This window comes from Paramisgurnus dabryanus, chromosome 24 (assembly GCF_030506205.2).
Source record: "Paramisgurnus dabryanus chromosome 24, PD_genome_1.1, whole genome shotgun sequence".
NCBI lineage: Eukaryota > Metazoa > Chordata > Actinopteri > Cypriniformes > Cobitidae > Paramisgurnus > Paramisgurnus dabryanus.
In genome coordinates this window covers 27,031,247-27,054,685 of record NC_133360.1, presented here as the reverse complement: position 1 = coordinate 27,054,685, position 23,439 = coordinate 27,031,247, and the positions used below count along the sequence as shown (strand labels likewise).

The 23,439-nt window shown below is 35.5% G+C and overlaps 2 long non-coding RNA genes and 1 pseudogene across 2 annotated transcripts; 2 read left to right on the top strand and 1 right to left on the bottom strand.

The window, feature by feature from the left end:
- The first annotated feature begins 378 nt into the window (after window positions 1–378).
- Window positions 379–5,271, top strand: LOC135741103 (solute carrier family 2, facilitated glucose transporter member 9-like; annotated as a pseudogene).
- Window positions 5,272–5,391: 120 nt separating this feature from the next.
- LOC135741122 (uncharacterized) lies at window positions 5,392–7,434 on the bottom strand. Its single transcript, XR_010529348.2, has 3 exons — window positions 6,575–7,434; window positions 6,413–6,476; window positions 5,392–6,325 (listed from the first exon to the last, which is right to left on the bottom strand). It is a non-coding gene; the product is annotated as an uncharacterized lncRNA (long non-coding RNA).
- Window positions 7,435–7,571: 137 nt separating this feature from the next.
- Window positions 7,572–8,670, top strand: LOC135741119 (uncharacterized). The gene is made up of 2 exons (XR_010529346.2): window positions 7,572–8,253; window positions 8,459–8,670. It is a non-coding gene; the product is annotated as an uncharacterized lncRNA (long non-coding RNA).
- The last annotated feature ends 14,769 nt before the right edge of the window (window positions 8,671–23,439 follow it).

Genomic DNA, 23,439 nt, shown 5'->3' with positions numbered 1-23,439 from the left:
TCTTCTCCCACATGAGTTTAAATCAATGATATAAATCAGTCATTTGTTCTTTATTTCTATCATCTCTATACAGTATATACAGCATAGCATTGATCATTTTTTCGTTATGGTTAACATACAGCATGTGACTTACAGTCATGTGAAACAGAAAGTACACCATAGTTTTATATATCAGGACATTAAAGTCATCTGGTCCTTGCAGCTCTTAAAATAAACTATTAACATTGATTTTTTTCTTGTTTCATAAATGATATTCATTTTTCCTTGTTTAATCTTGGTTATTTTATTATATTACTTTATTCTTGTCCAAATTTTATATCAATTAAACGTCAAACAAACACTCATATGTTGAATGGTTACTCAAGCATTCGTTCAAGTGGATATAATGTGAATAAAGTGTTAAATCATGCGAGTGCTAGCATGTGACAGTGGGTTTAACATTTTAAACTCTTCATAAGTCAGGATCTCTCCCTCACCAGTGTTAAATGGGCAAAGCTCCACCATAGACAGCGCACCTTCTTCCCCAAATAATCAGCAATGGGATTTTTCTAGCTAAAAGTTTAATGGGATACACAACACCCGCTTGCTGTTTTAGTTTTATTTGTACATTCAGTCCTACAAATGGCAGAGGAGGTTTTGAAAGATCCTAACAGGACATGTACAAGGGTATGTAGCTTTAATTTAGGTTTAATGTATACTTTTCTCTTGAGAGGTTTGTCTCTTAAACAGCAATAGACTATTTAATGTTATATTAAATATAAGAAATATAAAGGAATATGTAATGTTTTTCATCAAACCTATGTTTGCATTCAGTAATCTTTATTTCCTCTCAAAGTTTACGAAGATTAAGGCACTGTTCACAAAAAAAAAAGATTTGGTTTAGTACAAGAAAGAAAGCCCTATAGGGATGATTAGTGTGGTGATAATAAAATATATTTTTTAATTGTTAGATAAACAATCTCTTTAATGAATGTTATTTGAAGTGCTTGAATGATTATTTGTCACTTTTTTAACAGCATCTTACCTTGTCCCTGTTGGCAGTAGCGCTGCTCTCGTCATTGGGAAGCTCTCTGCTTTATGGTTATAATCTGGCTGTGGTTAATTCTCCTGCGCTAGTAAGTGACCTAAATATGAATAATATGAGTGAAACTAATACTGTTTTGTGTTACAGGACTCACTGTTTAGACTCAGGCTCAAATGCTGATCATCACATTATTTAAATTAACTTTTAGATTATTCATTTTATAAAATATAAATTAATATTATGATGGCAGACTACATAGAAAGGAGTTAGAGATGTTTTTCATTGTTCTTGTTCTTCATTAGTACATTAAGGACTTTTATAACCAAACCATTGTGAGACGTTATGGGTCAGGAGTGGATGAAGAGCATCTTACGCTTTTCTATTCAATCACTGTGTCTATATTTGCCATTGGAGGCTTGCTGGGCTCTCTCACAGTAGGAATACAGGTTACCAAATTTGGAAGGTAGAAAACGAAGCTTCAGATCCCAGAATTAATTTATTTTTGTAATGAAAGATAAAAAGCTAATGGTGTAATGTTAGAAATAAATGCATACAGGCTATGCTCTTTATCACAGTTATTAAAGACTCATTTATTCAATCTCAAATGTGTACAAATATATTTACATGAATGTAATAGGAAGACACTTTTATCCAAAGCAACTTTGTGTGTTTGTCTAATTTGTAGGAAAGGGACGCTGATACGCAGCACAGTTACTGGTGTTTGTAGGTGGAGGGTTGATGGGCTTCAGTCGGTTATGTGGCTCACCAGAAATGATTATTATCGGTCGCTTCATTACAGGAATACATTCAGGTAAAGCAATGTCTTAAAAATTTACAATCTTTTTCTAAAAAACAATCTTTTGCCTCGCATTTCTCGTGCTATTAGTAATCTTATGTTGTGATGTCTCTTCATGCATTTATCTGCTTTACTGATGTGTCCTCTGTCTGTCGTGCTGTTGTAGGGATATCTCTCAGCGTGGTGCCCATGTTTCTTGGAGAAATTGCTCCAAAGAATCTCCGTGGATTCCTGGGACTCATGCCCAGCATTTTCATCTGTTTGGGTGTATTTATTGCTCAGGTTCTGGGGCTTCATGAGATCTTAGGCAAGGTGAGTCTCGATTGAAAGTCCTCAATCCTTTACTGAAATCATTTAAAACTATTTTTATGTTAAAAACTGCTGTTCATTTTTAGTTGATGTATTTACTGATATGAACTTTATTGTGAAGTGTTGTTGTATTTTTGATCTGCTGTCTCCACACAGGAAGAGTTCTGGCCTCTGTTCCTCTCTCTTGTCATATTGCCCACATTCATACAGCTCGTCTTCTTGCCATGGTTCCCAGAGAGTCCAAGATATCTTTTGATCAACACAGTCTCACACCCATGGCGTCATAAATCTAACCCTAAACCGACGCGAAAATGGTAGAAAATGGTAAGAAAATAGGAAAGAGAATTTCGCGTACCTGATAGTATTGAAGTCCCCAGTTCGTCAAAAAGTGACGCGAAAGGTATACCCTCCGCGTCAACATATTGACGCATGGTCAAGTGTCGTCAAATATTGACGCCATGGGTGTGAGACTGGGTTGTTTTGATAGAAAAGCAGAACATTCATGCCACAATCACAGGTAAAGACTTTCAGATTCAAAGATTGTGACATCCTGGTCTGTGTCTTCTGTGGTTTTAGTGTCTTGTTTCGTCTTGTTCTTGTGTTGCTCCGTCTCTTTGTTTGTTGGTATTTAATTAATCGGTTCTTGTCTTGTATAAATACGTGTAAGCTTTGCTTGTGCACATCATGTTTTTTTTGTACCAACCCTGTATTTGTTTTTTGTTAAAAGATGCTCCTTGTTTCTGGTGAATGAGCAGATCAATAAATATCATAATCTGTGTTTTGATTCTCTGTCATTATATGATATCATGTGATCTTGTCGTCTGATTCTCTTGTGTTATGATGCTTTTCTGTCCTGCTTGACGTAGCATTGAAGTGGTATCGTGCTAAGTGTAACATCCAGGCTGAGGTGGAGGAGATGCAGGAAGAGCAGCGAACTTTGACCTCAGTGAAGACGGTCTCAGTATTACAGCTCTTCAAGGATTCGTCCGTGCACTGGCAACTTATCACCATCATTGTGGTCAATGCGGGAATGCAGCTGTCGGGAATCGATGCGGTGTGAATGTTGTGTGAAAAAGACAATAATGTTGTCGTAGATAAAAACAGGACTGATTTGACTTCTCTATTTTTAGATCTGGTTCTACACCAATTCAATCTTTGAGAATGCCGGCATTCCTGCTCATCAGATCCAGTATACAACAGTAGGCACAGGAGCCATAGAAGTCATCGCTGGACTCATAGGTGTAAGATTACATTGAATGTTAAAACAGATTAAGATCTCGTGCATTATCATGATTTAATCACGAGTAAGCGGTGCTCTTGGGCATGATTGATCTAACTATAGGCTGCCAATATATGCAGAAACTCAATTTATACTCTTCAGATTGTGTTTCTACAGTAAAATCTGATATTGTATGCAGGTATAATATATAGAAGAGTAATACAAAAGTTCACAAATAAATAAATAAATAATTACATGACAAGTCATAAAAATGTATAACTTTATAACTTTTATTACAACAGATTTTGCTTTATAAACATTTTGTGCTCAACTGCTTTCACATAACTCCACAGAAACGTCTAAAACTGTTTTTTATATTTTTGTTTGTTTGTTGTTTTCTTCATTGTATAATATGATCATAAACTCTTTGAGTTTAAAGCGTCTAACAGTGTTTTTCTGAATCTTCAGTGCTTCACTATTGAGCGTGTTGGCAGGAGGCCGCTAATGATCGGTGGTTTTAGTTTTATGTGCATTTGCTGTGCTGGAATTACTTTTTCACTTCAGTTACAGGTAATTCTGATGATTTCTGAACTCTTTGTGTGTTATGTGCTATTTACCTTTACTTTTAAGTTGTCTTTAATTTAATTGTAATCTTAATTATAATTTCAGATTTCTAGTGACTTGTGTTTGTGTTTTTCTGTTGTCAGACTCGTGTGTCCTTCATGCATTATATCAGTGTGGTCTGTGTGGTTGGGATTATTGCTGGATTCTGTATAGGGCCTGGTGAGGACGTCACATTGGGTCTCATCATTACACATTGTTTGCCTGCTCATTTACTGGATTTATCTCTGAAGAGTAGTCGTAAAATGTCTAAAAGATCAAGTTTGAGCTTTCTTAATGAAGCTGTTATGTTTACAGATATTGCACTAAATGGGCTCACAGAATTTCAGACAAGCGACACATGATTTATGAGCTCAAAAAATAAACTCTGCTAAATAAAACTTTATATATAACTTCATGTTTAAACAAAGAAAAGAAAAACAAGAGATAATTGCAAAGTTTGGGTGTTTATTACTTTGTCAAACCCCAAAAGATCTCTAATGTATTAAATTGAGCAACTAGTGCCACCTAGGGGCAGATTAGTATCACAGGTCTCTGCTATTTAAAGATGAATGTCCTGCTTTAAAATGAATGTGAGGTGTAACTCATAATAATAAAGTCTTTTATAACTCACTTTTCAATACAATTAATAATCAAATGCATCTTGTGTGCAGCCGGTGTCTCATTATTGTTGACAGGAGAGCTCTTTAAACAGTCTCATCGACCTGCTGCCTACATTGTAGGAGGATTTCTCAACTGGATATCAAACTTCACTGTGGGCTTTGTATTTCCATTCCTACAGGTAAGACTTCCTCAGGGAACATGAACATATATGATATATTTACATATATGAGATACAAATGAGATTATTTCATTGATCTATTCACTCACTTTCATATTTATCTGATATATTGTTCAATGTTTTTCCAGATGTCAGCTGGTGCTTTCTGTTATCTGGTGTTTTGTGGTGTGTGTGTTGGCGTGGCGCTCTATGTCTACTTCGTTGTCCCTGAGACAAAGAACAAAACTTTTGTGGAGATCAGTCAGATGTTTGCCTTAAAAAATAGACGTGAACTTGAAAAAGAGCCCCTGGCTATCGCTGACCAACTCAGTCTTAAAAAGATGAATGGATATGGAAGTGTTGTGCCTGCAGATCTGGAGAAATCCTGTTGATGTTGTACGCTGTGATCTGATGCTGCTAAACACTGCTGCTCACAGTGCCATCAAAATCTGAGATTATTTTTGTTATGCTTTAACTATATTATTGTTTAATACAGTTTTTAACTTAATTTACATAAAAAATATTCAATAATCTTCCTTAAATCTGTTGAGTGTCATTGTTTTCTATATTATAATACTTCTCTTAACATGCAAAGACAAGTAAATAATAAATTAATTGTAATGCAGGCCTTATATGACAGCATTCACTTAGCTTAAAGTTCATGTTATTTAGGTGTTTTTTTTCCAGTAGATGGCAGAACATTTTCACCAGACTGGTTTAATGCAAACATTTTAATCTTTACAGTGAATTACATATTTATTTATTCATTTAGCTGATGCTTTTATCCAAAGCGACTTACAATTGCTGAATATGTCAGAGGTCGCACGCCTCTGGAGCAACTAGGGGTTAAGTGTCTTGCTCAGGGACCCAATGGTGCGTCACAGTGGATTCGGACCCGGGTCTCTCACACCAAAGGCGAGTGTCTTATCCACTGCGCCATCACCACCCACCATTAGACTTAAAATGTTACTATTTCATTAAAAACATGAAAATAAGGAAGAAATTACAGTAAAGAATATACCTTAATGGTGGATTAAAAAAAAATAAAACAGTGATATTACAGGTCAAATTATGTATATAAAATTTACTTATGAAACATTTATAATATAGTTACAAAATCACATTTTGTTAGGAGTAAACGGTTCAGTGTAAATGAATAGCACAATAAATAAAGATGTGAAATAAATGAAAGTCTTCCTATCAACAAATAGCCAAAACTCGGCTTTGTTTTATCTTCTCCATTCATCGGCCTATAGTTTGTCAAAAACACTAAAAATCCCAAATCAACATGGACAATTTATTGTTTCAATCTTGTAAAACTATAGCAAAGTTTTTACAGGATTTATGCATTGTGATGTTACAGTTGATCTGACACTGACACAAGACTGTTGAATGATAAACTCAATACTTCAACGAATAAGCATTAGATTATTTACACTGAGCTGTCATTAATATGTCACTGTATATGACATCACTGCATCACTGATGTCACTGCTGAGAGACTGTTGCTAGGTGATGATGTCATAAAGAGAGTTGTGACATCATTCCAGTAGTTCTGATGGACAGACAGCTGATCTACTCACAGACCTGCAACATCTAACAATGACAAACACACAGAAAGAGATAATGTTATAAAATCTGACCATTAGTTTATTTAACATACAGATATACAGATTTTCTCACCTCTATTTGTTTGTCATCAGTTTTGTTTTTAGATGAGTTCAATTTATTCATGCTGATGAAAAACCTGTAGGGTCAAAATTCACACTCTTACAATCTGAATTCATATCAGAATATTCACTGTATGTTATGCAGTTTTGAGTTTTACTTGATATTTTTACTTACCAGATCCATACAGCTCCTATAATGAGAAACTGAGGCAGAAACACCAACAGAGGGACAAAGTCCATTGCTTCATTGGTTTTGTCCATTTCTTTAATAGTTTCATCCATCTCTTCATTGGTATTGTTCATTTCTTCATTTGTTTTGTTTTGTCCATTGGTTTTATTTCAGAAGAAAAAGACACAAACTCAGTTATACTTCGAGAAGGCAGAACATTCAGAATATTACTTTTCTGTTTTTCGTCATCACAAAGATGATTTCAAAATCATCGGCCGCTAAAAGAAAAAAGCCGAAAATATAAACCAAAAATAAATGGTGCTCTGCCTCTCAGTTTTCAGTCTCACTACAGCCGTTATCACAGCGCTACACAGCAAAGTGTGATCGTGACAGCTGTGTGCAAATACTCAACATGACACAAAACAAGTTCTGTGTGAAGTGCTTTACATTGTCCACTGGCAGTGCTAAAACACTTTTACTTTGGGTCATGCTAGAACATTTAATGCCTTTGAAAATAATGATAATATAAACTTTATTACCACCTAAAGTTCAAAACAGCTGAACAGTTCAACAAATGTTCAACACAGCTCTAAATAAATCACATATTTAAAGTAAATGACAGATGATTTCAGTTCAATAATCCTCCAGTTACACAAACAGTTGAAAGCATATGTTAAAATCTTGGCTTGCCAACTTCTCTTAATGTTTGGCTGTCGGCCAGCATTTTTCTCATGATATTTGCAAATAGTTGAGAAGCGGACACATTTTTGGACGTTCTCGGCCGCTCTCAGTGTCTGCTGTGACTCGTGACTTAAGTCTAATACAGACTGTGTGAGAGGCCATATGACTGACACATAAAGCATCCAATCATGTTACTGTCTGGAGATCCAATAGCAAGTAGAAGTTTAGGTAACACTTTATTTTACGACCCGCAAAGTACCGCGTAATTAAACCGAATTTACAGCGTACCTATTTGTAACAACAGGGTAGGTAACCTGTAGGTATAAGGGAATAATATTTTAAGTTTGGGGTAATAAGGGGGTAAGAATATGAAGAATTATAAATTATTTATACTCTAAGTATTTTATAACAACAGGGTACCTATTGTAATATTACGTGGTATGTATGACTTAGTCAAGTCTATGGGGAAATTATGTTTTATTTATTTTTTATTGTGAATTTTTCATATTGACTACTGAATGTTGTATACAGTCAATGTCTACGAGCCACATCAGCAAATAAATATAACAGCACATCACTTTTATTTTAGTAGCCTATATTACTTGCTTTTAATAACAAAAGTCCAGCTGATTTAATGTGGTTATCTTTTTTTTAAGGTAAGTACAATACAAATAGCAACTTATTATTTACCAGGAAACTCCTACATTTGCGGACATATTTGAAGTGGTGCTTTGCAATTTATTTACTGTAAACACAAGTATTTTAGCCAAATATAATTTATGAAATGGCAAACCAGAATGAAACAACAGCAGATATCAGCTCCCGCTAAAGCAAAAGACGACTACATGCGTAGGTTAGTGCGCAGGTGTAGAGCGCGCAGCCGTCTGCAGGAGGTTTGCTGGAACGTGATCCTGAGGTGAAATTTCTTTAAGAGGTTTTAAAAACGTTCTACAATGTGGAGTACAGCTGCGAGTGATGTTAGCAGGTTCCGCATGCTGGATAAGGTGACTGGTTTTGTTAATACATGACTCACGCATTTCAAACAATGTTTTTCAAGAAAGTTGCTAGCTAACGGTAGCAGGTTAGCTAGCACATAAGTAAGCCTAAAATTTATAAACGTAACTGGCTTAGAAAACTCTGTTTCTGTCAAGGCACAGTGAAGAAACATTTACTGAAGGCTTTCATTTATGTTTTTTATATGTAATGCAGAACAGCATTTGTGAGACGACATCAACTCATCATCCGAGTGGACAAGAACACCAACAGAGGAAGCCAAGCCGCAAAAACAATGAAAAATTGTCATGACTTTTTATTTTAAATAAAAGTTATGTGATAATAAACATTAAGTGTTGGCTTAATTATAGTGTTTTAAAGATGTTTTGAAATAAGTTGTTTTAAAATAAAAATAACAATATTCTGTATGTTTATGGTATTTACCCTATAACAAGAGGTGAACAAAGCACCACTTTAGTTTACAGCCCGCAAATATGTGAGTTACCTGGTACATACACCGAACAATCGGGGAATAAGCCCCACTTTAGTTTACAGCCCGCAAATATGTGAGTTACCTGGTACATACACCGAACAATCGGGGAATAAGCCCCACTTCAATTTACAGCCCGCAAATATAAGAGTTACCTGGTAACTCCTGTATACATATACAGATCAAAGAGGTACAAGTTGCTATTATTTTTATTGTGTGTTATATTTTATTTGCCGACGTGGCTTGTAGACATCAACTGTAGGCTATACAAAACACTTCATCAGGTAAGTAGCAAATATGAAAAAAAAAACATATTACACATAGACCATATTACCCATAGACGTAAGTCATACATACCACGTAATATTACAATAGGTACCCTGTAGTTATGAAATACTTAGAGAATAATTTTCCATATATTCTTACCCCCTTATTACCCCAAACTTAAAATATTATTCCCTTATAACTACAAGTACGTACTGTAGAGGTACTCTGTTGTTACAAATAGGTACGCTGTAAATTCGGTTTAATTACGCGGTACTTTGCGGGTCGTAAAATAAAGTGTTACCCTTCAAACTAAACTACAAACTAAAGTTTATAACAACAAGATAAAAACACTTTAAAATATCTCTCATACTTTTAAAAATACAGCGTTTTTCGATCTGGATGAAGAATAATGTCATCGATGTAAACATGACAACTTTCTTCTTCAATCAGACGGCTTTATGTTGTTTCCGAGCGAACTCATAAAAATCACAACTTACATGTGTATTTCAACCAATCAGAGGATGACTTTAAATGTGACGTCTGAGGCTGAGACTATGATCAAATAAACTTGAGTAGGACATGTGTGTAGACTTTACAATGATGACACCTTCAGTTCATAGGTCACGACACAAGTTAGTAAACATCATCAGTAGGGGAGAGTGGGGTAAAGTGAGACATCGGGTAAAGTGAGACACCCCCTGTATCTAGGCAACGGAACACATTTGTGGTCCTATGACCATTATGTTTTTAAGCCCCTCAAATTTCCCCTTGGCCATGAAGGACAGGACCTCATGCTGCTGTGGTTAACATGTTTTTTTCACAAAAATATATTTTTTGCTTGTAAAAGTAAATTTTCTTGCTGTCAACTTAATCAACTGTTGTGCCAAAGCAAATTGATTCAGGTAGAAAAACTTATATCACACATGTTTATGAACTACCAACATATAAAACCTTGTGTTGATGCTAGCTGAAGATTAGCCTGAATTTCCAAGAGAGAGAGTTTTTTTCCAAAATGTGGTTGTGGGGTAAAGTGAGACAAATGATGTGGGGTAAAGTGAGACATGAGGCACAAGTTCAGTTTAGTCTAAAACATATTTTAATGTAATATTACATTACATATGTTTTATTTTTAATGTTATAAACATTGCAGAAAAACCATTATGCCTAGTCAATACACCAGGAAGACAGCCTGGGGAAAAACACCCCTTGAGGAGATGGAGAGTGCAGCTGCTTAGGTCAAGGAAGGAAAGAATTCTCTAATGCTATGTACACACCAAACGCGAGGCATCATGGCACTGTGGGTTCACACCAGACACAAGTTCAACAATTTGCGCAAGTAGATTACATACAAAGTCAATGCAAAGACGCAATCAGACATGTCCTCGCATGTGGCGATGCGAATGACGTGATATGGGTGGCGCGTTTTCCACGAAAACACGCGCTATTCGCCGCAAACATGTCTTCGCCCAATTTGAAAATATTCAACTTGAGCGAAAAATTCCATTACACAATGTTAAATCCTGCGAGTAATCTAGATCAAGTAACGCACTGCCCCGCATTTGGTGTGTACGTAGCATTATTCACTCTAGATTACTCACGGGATTTAACATTGTGTCATGCAAATTTTTCGTTCGAGATAAATATTTTCAACTTGGGCGAAGACATGTTTGAGGTGAATAGTGTGTGTTTTCGCGGCAAATGCTCCGCTCATATGGCGTCATTCGCATCGCCCCAGGCGAGGATGCGTCTGATCGTGTCTTTGCATTAACTTTGAATGTAATCTACTTTCACAAATCGTTGAACTCACGTCTGGTGTGAACCCACAGTAAGAGCAGCTGCAAGGGATAGAAATATTGATAGATGGTTCTGATTGTCTTTTGCGCTGACCCGCAGACACTAGCTGGCTCTAAGGGTCCTTTGTTCTGACCCCCAGACTGCGTTCTAATCTAACTGGTTCTATATGTCATTTGAATGTTAATTAAAAAAATTTGAATTGTCGGAGCCAATGGTCTACAGTGGGCAGCGCTCCGACATGTGGTGCTTTCACACTTTCTGGGAGTTCGATTCCCGGCTCGTGGTCATTTGCCGATCCAATACCCTTCTCTCCTCCCTGTACTTTCCTGTCCTCTCCAAAACTCACTGTTAAATAAAGGCAAAAACTGGCCAAAAAATATAACTTTTGAATTATGTTATGTTGTATTTGATTTTGGTTCAGAGTTACTGTACTTTCAAGTGTTTAGAAAAATAATGTTCTTAATTGACCAATCCCCTTGATTCTGTTACTAGTCCAACATTAGTTCTGGAATGTGTGGTTGTCAAGCTAGCCGTCAGGATTTTATCTGTTACAATATGTGCTGTTATGGTAGTTTCAGAGTGTAAAAAGTAAGTGGATCAGTTTACCCCGAGCTGGTTCACTTTACCCCCTTGATTTTTCTGGTCTGTCTCAGTTTACCCCTAAGCTGGGGTAAAGTGAGACACAAGACCACTTTTTTTAAAACAATCATATTTTTACTGCTCTTCGTCCTGAATACATTCTGGTAATTTCCATAGCTAGGAAACATCCTGAATTAATGGGAAATGTGTAAATTTGACTGATATATCATTTTAGCTCGCTTAGAGGGGAGCAAATGTAAAAAATGTCTCACTTTACCCCACTCTCCCCTATATGCGCTGGTCGTAACAAACACAGCAAGGTGAATCACTGATGACACTTTTGCACAGGGAGCTTGCATGTAGTTTATATAAATGTAAGCCTGGCCTGTATTTACAGTAATACTGAATATTCATCATTACTATTGCAATGTTAAGCTCCGCAGTTTTCTCACATCGAGTTTACAGAGTAAAACATATTTAACTTGACATGTTGATCAATATATCATTTCATGTTGCATTTTCATTTACTACTCAGTGATGGTCATAGATTATGATACATTTCTGACACTGCAGTAAAAAATTCTAAAAACTGAAAGGTTGGATCAACATAAAAATTTAATTTTTTAGGTGTAACCAATTAAAGTAATGTTTTAACAGTAAAGTCAGATGTATGATGACATGTTGTGTTACCTCTTACAGTACAGGAATACTCGTGTTGCTCCCCACTGCTGATTGAGTCCAGGTACAGCTTGTTTAATAATCTCAATCCATCTGTTACCTGTTGTCCATTCTTATACCAGATGTAAGTATGTTTGATATCCAGAGTGCATCCAGAACAGCTTAATATCACTTTTTCTCCATCTATCACAGGGTCTGGACTGCTTCTCACCCGTGTACCTGAGATTTCATATAACAGAGTTCACATCAACTAATTTTCAAAGTTAGGTCTGAAATGTTTGATTCAGCTCAATTCAGTATGATGTGAACAATGGCAAGATCATGCAATCAAACACCACATACAGATAAAATATATAATATGAACACAGCTTAAATTTCTTTAAATGAAAGCATCTGTCAAACACAAGAGTGCAACATAAACATACAGTCAACATTTTAAGTGGATCAAAACCTTTCATAAAAGTTATTTTTGTGTTTTGAACAATACAATAGTTTTTGTCTAAGAGCAACTTTTTGATTAACATTAAATGTTGATTAGTGTATTTGTTTTAAATCTGAAGACCTCTGTGATGAGTGTCCTCAACATCAACATAAAATCTTGAGCGACTTTGCAAATTTGCCACAAACCACCCACTTAAACAGAAAGAGACCGTGTGACAACTCATGAAACCAGTTTATACCAGTTTCAGTTTTAATACTGGATTAGACTGGTAAGTGCTGGTTTGCTGCTGGCCTGGCTGCTTACCAACATTACACTATTCACCAGCATCCGGTCAACCATGCTTGCAAGCTGGTAAACTGCATAGTCTAACTGGTAATGAAGCCATTGAGATACAGCAGCATCATATATGCAGTAATCAAAACACATCATATTATTTTCAACAACCTCAAAAACAAATTCACAACATAAACATCATACAGTGTTCAGATGAGATGAAATTTCAGATGATTGGCTCAAATTATTGATAGCATTAGCATTTTAATATTTAAAATGTAATCTACTCATTGTTTAACAAAAGATAAAAAAATATATATATAAGGACTCTTAATATGTAGCATAAATATATTCAGAAAATCTGATCAGTGAAAGCAGCTTTACAGAGAGTTTATTATGAGCAGTTACCTGTAACAATAAGATCGACTCCAAGAGAACCAGAAACTTTATCTGATGTGTTAGTGATGATGTTGAAGTAATATCGTCCAGTGTCACTCGGGTTGACGTCTTTGATTCTCAGTGTGTTTCCCAGATACTCCACATGACCAGCAAACTGATGAACCTCACGCAGATAACTGAAATCCCCACTATAAATAAAAAGGTAATCCCAGTATGTTTTCTTTACTGTATATCCAGTGGGATGTGAGTATGAAGCGTGAATATCTACTGTTGATCCCACTAAAGCACAAACTCTTCTAGAGGTGTAAGTCACACCCCAACAACCACTGTTAGAAAAACCTGAAAGAGTCACAAAATACTGCTGTAACATTCACAATCAATTACAAACACACTCATACTGTATATGAATCAACAAGAAAACTGCAAAGTTTGTTCTTCAATTTTAATGTAAATATTTTATAAATGTCAGACTCACACACAGATGAAGAGGGATCTGAACGAGACTCAGTGCAGTAATAACTGTCATTGTTTCCACTGGATGACACAAATATGCTTTGGTTTTTTGTTAAATATTTTCCATTCTTGTACCATTCGTAATCATATTTAGATGTTAAAGGGCAGGAGGAATCACAGCTCAGTTTTACTCGCTGTCCTGTAGATTCAGGATTCATCTTCACCTGTAAACCTAAATAAACAAAACCTTACATTAGATGAGAAATGAAAAGAGTTTAACTGGACTGATGAGAATGTAAATGTACCTGTGACTGTTAGATTGACTGTGACTGAGCTGAGATGTTTAACTCCATCCTTCATAATGATCATGAGCTGATATTCTCCACTGTCTCTCTCTCTCAGATAATCTATTGTGAGTTTTGAGTAATCTTTAGTGATCCACTGATCCACTCGTCCTGAGTAATCTGAATCTAAAGTCAAATCTTCAGGTTCATCTTTGTTTCTCCAGTTTGTTCTCTGTTTCTGACTGAACCAGAACCCAGTTGTGATGTTGATGTTTGAGTAAGAGCACCTCACTGTAAACGTGTCCCCTCTCAGAGCACAAATATTCAGTTCATCACAGGTTACATTAAAGTTATCCAATGTTAGGGACCCTGAAAATAAATATGAAATATTATTGACATTCGTAACACAGTATAATGTAAATGTAAGCATATTTTTGAGATCCAAATGTAAAATCCTGCACTAGAGAACAATGATATAAATGAATTTGAATAAATCTAAGTTTTTCTTTTAAATCAGACCTACTTGACCTCAAGTTAGCTGATGTATTTAATAATGTTAAAAAATTCAAATTTATTGTAAAATGTTACCAATTATCTAAACTTATCAGTGCCAATGTTTTGTCAAAAGATGCACACCAGTATTTTTTGTGTAAGGTGTTTGTAAAAGTTACTTAAACGTCTTAATATAACTAAGGTCTAGTCCTGGATTAATCTAAACCCTGTACTGACCCAACAAAGTCATTACATTACTCTCCAAATGAGTTGCTGATATAAATCACAACCAGGATAGAAGAGAAACTGCATCTCAATGGGACCTTTCTGCTTAAATAAATATCAAATCAAGTAGTTGCGAACAACAAGCAAGTAGAAAGTTAAACTGTTAGCCAGAATAAAAAAATGTGATGAATGTGAGAAGCCTCTAAAACATTAATGACATTGTTGTAAGCTTTAACAAAAGCATCAACAAGCTACTGTTGTTGTTTTTACACATTTGTTGTACACATCTGCTCCTTTCTGCAACTCTTGAGTTCATATCTGCCAACTTTTCAAAAAAACCTTGGAGTGAGATTTTGTCAGGGGTGATCAAAATTATGCGGCGCATGCAGTCACACAAGTTGGTTGATGGGGCGGCCTACTGGAGATGGTAACACAATATTGGTAACATTCTGTGAGGCGACATACTGTAGCTAAAGGTTCACCCCAAGGAAATTTTGGATTAAGTAGATGTGATTTCCTGCATTCTAGTGGATTTTAGGTGGTCTGCTAAAGATGTGCAATACCTGAACTTATTCTGATTCATGTTTGGCATCATGACTTGTTGGGCCTTCTAGACTTGAGCTGAACATTCAAACAGAAAACTATTGTTGTGCCTAAATGACTGCCTATGTACCACAATAAAGCCTTATTTATAGACCCGTGTTTAAGATTTGACCTAGGTAGGTTACTGTTATTAATATTTTTTATTAGAATGGTAAAAGTCAGGTGAGTTTACATTCACCACACTAAATGTTCACAGACACACACACAAACAAATAATTTCTTTCAAGAATTAAACTATATGAGTGAGTACTAAATTGGACAACATTTCATTGTTACATACTTATTGTTACGTTACATGGACAGATTTACTAAATGGGGAAAATTAGCATGGGAGCGTAATTCCAAAAAAAAGCGCTGATTGGAGTGCTAATATCTGCGAGTTATTTACTAAAAATGTTATTAAAATTAAGACACAGGCGCAACAGCTTATTTCCATAATGACCAACAATCTACTAAGAGCACAAATTAGTTCAGGGTCACAAATAAGCAGAGCTGATGCTCCTGCGGTGATCTAACGCCTGATGCGCTTGAGTTCAGCACCACCGCCATCTTGGCTGAAAATTCAGGGTAAAATCCCAGCTTATGAAGCCATAGTACAAAAGAAGACAAAAAATGACGGGTATGAAGTTTTGAAACACCTGATATTGTGTAACTTCTCCTAGTCGCTCCTCTTTTATTTCTATGCTTTTCTTTTTTACTTAAGCTCTGGGGTTCAGGTCATTAGCCCTAGATTTCAGTACTCAATGGATATGTTTACATACACAAAATTTTGTCAATCCGACTGAATTTGATACGTTTGAAGGTTACGACAATACAGCTTACATGCACCCTAAACATTAAACCAAAAATTCACAGCCCAAATACCAATAACTAATAAACAAAATCCTTTCATCTTTAACCCGCATGAAAAAAACCTGTGGAGACAGTTTAAACAGTAGCCGAAAAAAGCAAAGGACTTGGCAACCCTACCCAGCGCACCGCATCTCTTGTCGAGTTTACGCTTTATCTCTGGATAAATATATAAAGCTGAGTTGGAGAAAGTTGTTTTAAGACGTTTTCAGATATAGGCAATGAAAATACAATTTTCAAAAGGCTTTTGTCCTAATGTTATGAAAGTATTCATGAATGCTGCAGAATGTACAGCACGTGACATCATAATAATGCATGGCCATTGCCTTGCGCATGTTTCTGTAAAAAGAATTATGTGAGAGTAAATAAGAGATAAAAAATAGATAAATATAAGACGTGAACTTGAACACAACATTTAATGTTCTGCACATGTGACCAATTTATTTTTGCATCTGATTGAGAAATATATATTAATATTCTAGCAATGCTCTCCCACATATTTTGCTATCATAACTGCGCTTATTTCTATTTAAAAAGGGTGATAATTGACAAGAAGTTCTTGCTGTCAACATTTCTCAGTCATTTCAGCGTTCATACAGACTGAACCACTGTAGTGAATCCACCCTTACAAACACAAAGCAGTCAATTACATGTAAAGCGTCTGTGGGAAGACAACTTTGTGGTTACATTCTGGTCTCTCCAGCTTCTCTTTACACTGTCAGAAAAAAACATTATCCTAATATGAACTATTTACACACCTCAGATGTATCAATGTGTAACTTTGAGATACTTATATGCACTGTTTAGGTAAAAATAAAGTTTACTTTTGAAAGTGCACTGCCCCGGTGACAGCTTCTACATTTTCTTGTTTGAATAATTAAGGTTTGTATGACTCTTGACTTATATCACTGTCTTAATGCAGTAAACAACACTGATGCTTTTCCCAAATGTCCAACAATCACAAAACTTTCGTCTACTCAAAAGTGTTCATACCTTGAATGTGTAACAGCAGGATCAATGATGAGAGTCTGGAGTTCATGATGTAGTTTTGTAGAAAGTCACATAAGACACAAAACTCTTTTCTTGTTCCTGAGAGAAAACAAAACATCATTGTGACGCTCAATTCATCAGACAGTTATTACAGTAAAATAAAACACAACTAACATGCTTGTTTTTCGTAACATTTCAAAGATTCAATACATATACATGTGTATACATACGTGCTTGTGGAGATCTCTGACTTCAACTGGTTTGTAAAGTTGTGTCAATATCTGAAGTTGTGGTAGATCATTTAATGATCTGATTATCGTACTCAAGCGGATGTTAAAGAAAGACTCTCCTTCACTTTTAAACACTTTTCATAGCATAAGAAGAAGGAAAGCATTTCATAACATGCTTGGACTTTACATATTTTGACAACTATTACATACTATTATATTAAAAGTTAATTTATAGCTGTTAATTATTGCTGAGTTCTGTAAAAGATGTCTCTTATCTTTACTTCATCTTTTATGTCTCCAGCAGAAAAAAATCTAATCATTAATCTTCATCTTTTTACTGCTAGTGCTCTTATTCTTGAGAAACAGTCTCAACTCCATTCACAGGACAGATTATGTTTTATATTTTTATAAACCTGTTCCTTTCATTACTAATAATCTGCATGTTTAATATTTTCTACATTGGAATTTGGGGAAACCATTAAGAAATGAATGTAATTGTTTTAAAACCTGTAAAAGTGTTAAATGGAGCTGATATTGCTCAGAAAATTAAATATGTAATGCACGTGTAAGGAGTGAAGTATGTGCAAAACTTCCTTCCAGACTTTCCAATGAAACTCATGTGGATCCAAAAATAAGCAGGGTGCAAAGGAGCTTAAAGTTCCTTGACAACTAGTTATATTTGAAAAAATCTGTTTAAAATCAGGTTATTATGTTCATTTAAAGATTTAACTAAGAAATGTATTTCCTTTCTCTTTCTGTCTGTAATGTAAAGCCAAAACAACATCTCTCTGGTCCTTAAAGAGTTAAAAATGAACAACATACAACTCCATCTTCTCTATGAACTTCTTGCTGTTGGATGTGTGTTTGTTTGTAAATGATGTCAGAATCACATTTAGTTTAAAGTACTGCAGGTTAACATGTACAAGGAAATTGTCTTGTGCTGCGTGCAAAACCGCCTTCTTCCATACTTTATTGTAGGCGAAAGCAGTAGGCGAGGCGAGTAGTATGTCTGAATACATATTTTGATATGTTTGATAAACTACTGCAGCTAACATTCACTGAGGTAAAAGTTAATGATATAATAATAATAATAACATTTGTGTATACTCGCATGCAGCCAATACAAAAACTCAATAGTTTCTTCTAATTGATGACAGATTAACCGTCTCTACTTCTGGTGAATTGATGTACTGATGTTCATTTATTAACTATGCACACATTCACTCCCTTCAGATTGTAATCTCATTTAAGATGGTGGAATATCGTGTTAAATTCACTTACTGTCGAATGTAACGCACACATACTGATAAATTGTATACTGTGAACACAAAAGGTGTCATCATTTACTCACTATCATGTTGTTACAAACCTGTATTAATGTCTTCTTTTTTTGATAAACACGAAGGAAGATAGTTTGAGTAATGTTGAAACCAAACCGATCAGAGGCCCCATTGACTTCCAAAATCAGAAAAAAAATAATACTATGGGGTCTCTGATCGGTTTAGATTAAATTAAAGCAATTTACATGAAACTATCTATCAAACGCAAAAACATTAAACAAATATATTTTTAATTCTAAAGTCAGATTAAAAATGAGTGTCCTGATCTTGAATCAGCATAAAAACTTGATCGGCTTTACCACAAACCACCCAGTTAAACAGGATGAGACTGTGTGATAGACATCTCTGCCCAGAAAACCAGTTTATACCAGCTTCAGTTTAATACTAGATTAGACTGGTAAGCAAAACACATCATATCAGAGACAACCTCAAAAACAAGTGTAAAATTCACAACATAAACATCAGTTCATGACAGGGCTTTTTCATTTCAAAATGTTATCCAATTATTGTTTAACAAAAGATAAAGAAAACAACAATGGTAAAAGCTCTTATGATCAATAGCATCACTTTAGTCTTTATAAATGTGTTAAATACAGCATTATTATGAGCAGTTACCTGTAACAATAAGAAAGACTCCAGGAGAACCAGCAAATTCATCTGATGTGTCGTTGAAGATCCTAAACTGATAAACAGCAGTGTCACTCATGCTGACGTCTTTGATTCTCAGTGTGTTTCCCAGATACTCCACACGACCAGCAAACTGATGAACCTCACGCAGATCTCTGAATTTCATGAGATTAAATACTCAAGGATATATTTTCTCAGACTGAATGTAATGCCAGTATGTTTTCTCTACAAGTTAATAAATTCAACCTCACTGAAACTCAACCTGTGGAGAGCAGCTGCCCTTATTGTCCTTACACTCCGAAGTAATCTTTTTTAAGATGTTTTATTTTAATTAATATATTTATTTCAATGAATCAATGCACATATTTGTTCATTTAAAGTTTGCACAGATTACATACGAACGTGTAAACTTTACTGTTTGTTTCTTTAAGAGACATGATCTTGGACAAATACGGCCATGGGCAAATCATTTCTACATCTTCAGATTCTGCCGTCATGTCTTGCTCCATCACAGGCATTATAATAGGATTGATGTGTCGACTTTTCCCCAGACGATCTCCACAAAGACGAGTGACAGAACAATCACAGTAATGATCAAATTAAATTTGTGATCTAGTAAGAAGAGAAGAAGATGCTGCGCTGCTTAAAGGGCCGGTCACACTACACTTTTCATTACATTGACTTCCATTCATACACAAGTGAATGTGTCAGATTGGATATGCAAACTTGTGTGATTATATTTCGCAGGTCGCTGCATAGCAAAGTTCAAGTCAAAGCTCTGTGAATTCATATCATGTGAAGCATTGTGATCAGTACAAAACTGGTACATCACTGTGTGACCTTTCTCTCTACTGAAAAGTACAAATAAATGAAGTAAAAGATCAAACTGATGAGCTGCTCCCCACAGCAACGTCCAGCCAAAGTGTGACCGCGGCTTAAATCAGCCTGCAATGCAATTATTGAAATTTTCACCAAAATAAGTGTATTACTAACAAATACTTTAATAATAAATAGACTTAACTCTCTATGCATTTATTGCACATCCCATAATGCACAATTGATGAAACTTTTAAGAAGTCGTGAACCACAGAATCATAAAACCCCCTCGACTAATTCTAGTCAGAAGATAGCTACCCAAAAAGATTGGTCGCAGTCTGGAGCTCTTGGCGCCCCCCTATTTCCCAATCCGTCTATGGATAATCTGGCACTAAGTAAGAAGCTCGTAAACAGATTCAGGGCGTTGTTGTTAGCAGTAAATTGCATGTAAAGCGTCTGTGAGAAGACAACTTTGTGGTTACATTCTGGGCCTTCCAGCTTGTCTTTAACTACACTGTCAGAAAAACTGTGTCCTAATATGAACTATTTACATACCTCAGATGTATTAATATGTACCTTTGAGATACTTAATATCACATACTTAAAAACTTAAAACTTGTTTTCCTTAAGTTACATTTCAAATAAAGATTAAATACATAGACATGTGTATACATGCGTGCTTGTGGAGATCTCTGACTTTAAGCGGTTTGTAAAGTTGTGTCTGAAGTAGATCATTTAATGATCTTATCTCATTTTCTCGTACTCAAGCCGATGTTAAAGAAACTCTTTTTGACACTTTTCATGGCATAAGAAGAAGGAAACCTTTTCATAACATGCTTGGACTTTACATATTTTGACAACTATTCCATACTATTATATTAAAAGTTAATTTATAGCTGTTAATTATTGCTGAGTCCTGTTAAAGATGTCTCTTATCTTTACTTCATCTTTTATGTCTCCAGCAGAAAAAAATCTAATCATTAATCTTCATCTTTTTACTGCTAGTGCTCTTATTCTTGAGCAACAGTCTCCACTCGATTCACAGGACAGATTATGTTTTATATTTTTATAAACCTGTTCCTTTCATTACTAATAAACTGAGCTAATAATCTGCATATGTTTTATACTCCACACGACCAGCAAACTGATGAACCTCACGCAGATCCTTTAATTTCCAAGCATTAATGTTTGACAGATCCCAGTATGTTTTCTCTACTGTATCTACAGTGGGATGTGAGTATGAAGAGTGAATATCTACTGTTGATCCCACTAAAGCACAAACTCTTCTAGAGGTGTAATTCACACCCCAACAGCTACAAGAAATAAAACTTCAACATTACTCCAGTAAGGTCCTGTCCCAAATAGCGCACTTCATGTGTACTTTCGGTCTCGTGGCCTTAAATTGTGCACGCTCGCTTAGTCTTTGACTCCGTTGGGTGTCCCATCTGTCATTTTATGCTCCAAAGTCCACACTGCTGCAGGCTTCATGCACTTTAACTACCCAGAAGTCCTTGCGAAAGAGCAATCAGACCAATCAGACGACGGATGGGAGGAGTGATGGGCAACTTCTCTTCTTATTTTCAACGTAATGCTCGAGTCTGTCTCAAAATACGACTCTAGTGCACCGTTGTGGACAAGGGTCCCTAAAGTCTGCACTACATGATGTCATCAAAGTGTGGACTCTGAGGAAGTCCACAAGTCCAGGGTGTGCCATTTGGGACAGGGCCGCAGTGGAGCCGTCATCCTCCATTGTGAAGAAATAAATGTGCAAATTCACATGCTGTAGTACTTTAGTCATATTTACAGAAAGTCTCGTTCCAAGACTGATAACACATCATTTAACTTAAGTAATTTCAGTGTACACTTTATACAAGATAAAACAGATTAACATGCAAATTTAACTGAAAAGTCAAGAACAAATAGGCCTACATGGCAAATATGATTATCAGTAAACATTTAACACACAAATAAGAGCTCTGTCAGGTAAGAAATAAAACACAGTGCTGAAATAAATGTAAGTTTGCTACATAAAGTACTGTATATATAATATGATGGTTATTTTCATGACATTATGTCATGGAAGCGTTAACACGTGTTTGACCAGCAGATGTAAGCAAATAGCAAATATCCTATTTTAAAAAAAATCTTAACAAACTATATATTGTTGGTAAGCTCAGTTATCATATTTCAAGGCCATCTGATTGTAGAAATGATGTAGTGACAGTAATTTTGTCACTGAACCCATAATAATGCATATTAATAATTATATATTCATAACAATAATATCCTATTATAAATCATGACAACCTATAAACCATTAGATATCTATGGCTTTATGAAATTGTGTCCATATTTCAAAACCTTTTAGTATTAATGTAATGAAAGTAATTTATTATTATTTGTGACATATGAGGCTTTGTTGGTAAAATACTATTGTGCAGATATGCAGCAGTGGTTTGTTAATGTCTGTCAGTTTTAACTCTTGATAGATGATCCCATAATCTCAGTTGCTTCCTTTTTCTAAATGCATATGGCACTTGCTAGCAGCCTCTTCAGTATAATGTATTTATATAGAGTCTGAAACTCTTTTAAAGAATGAAGTCTTTTATTTTTCAGTAAGCAGTGGCTGACAGGAGGAGCAAAAGATTCAGAAAATAACCATTGAAGGTTGAACATTTGCTTAAAAAGGGAAATGAAAGGCAAAATCACAAAAAGCATGTAAAATGGCTAGTAACAGAAAACCTAACATTTAAATACATTTTTTGTTATGCTTGGGGAGCTGTGCAAAACTCTTGAGCAGGATGGCGGCAGAGGTTTCTTGTCCTGGAAAATATTTATCACCCAACAAGTATTAGTATTAAGTTGCCAGTATGCACTCATTGGCTTAATGGAGTTTAAAAATACAACAAACTGTACCATGCTGTGATCCGAAAAACTTAATGGAGTAATTATACACTTTTTTATAATACTACAGTGATGTTTAAAAACATAAAACTCTTCGACATGATTTCTACCCAAATCTGACATTGTGCAGTTAAAATCACCACCCAATATTAAGTTTGGGTAAAAATTCTTTCCAAAAGTTGCTCTTACATTTAAAATCCTACCCTTGATTATCTCATCAATCTGATATGAGTGTGGAGTAAAACTCTTAGTAAAAAGAATAGCTCCTCCTTCACTAAGTGAGGTGATGTGACTTAACACAGACACCCCGTCCCACTCTCCTGTCCAATCAGCAGCATTCCTTGAATCACAATGGCTGAATCCCAAACCGCCTACTTCCATACTATTTAGTATGTAAAAAGCGCTACTTTGCATACTATATAGTATGGAAGTAGGCGGTTTGGGATTCAGCCTGTGTGTCTC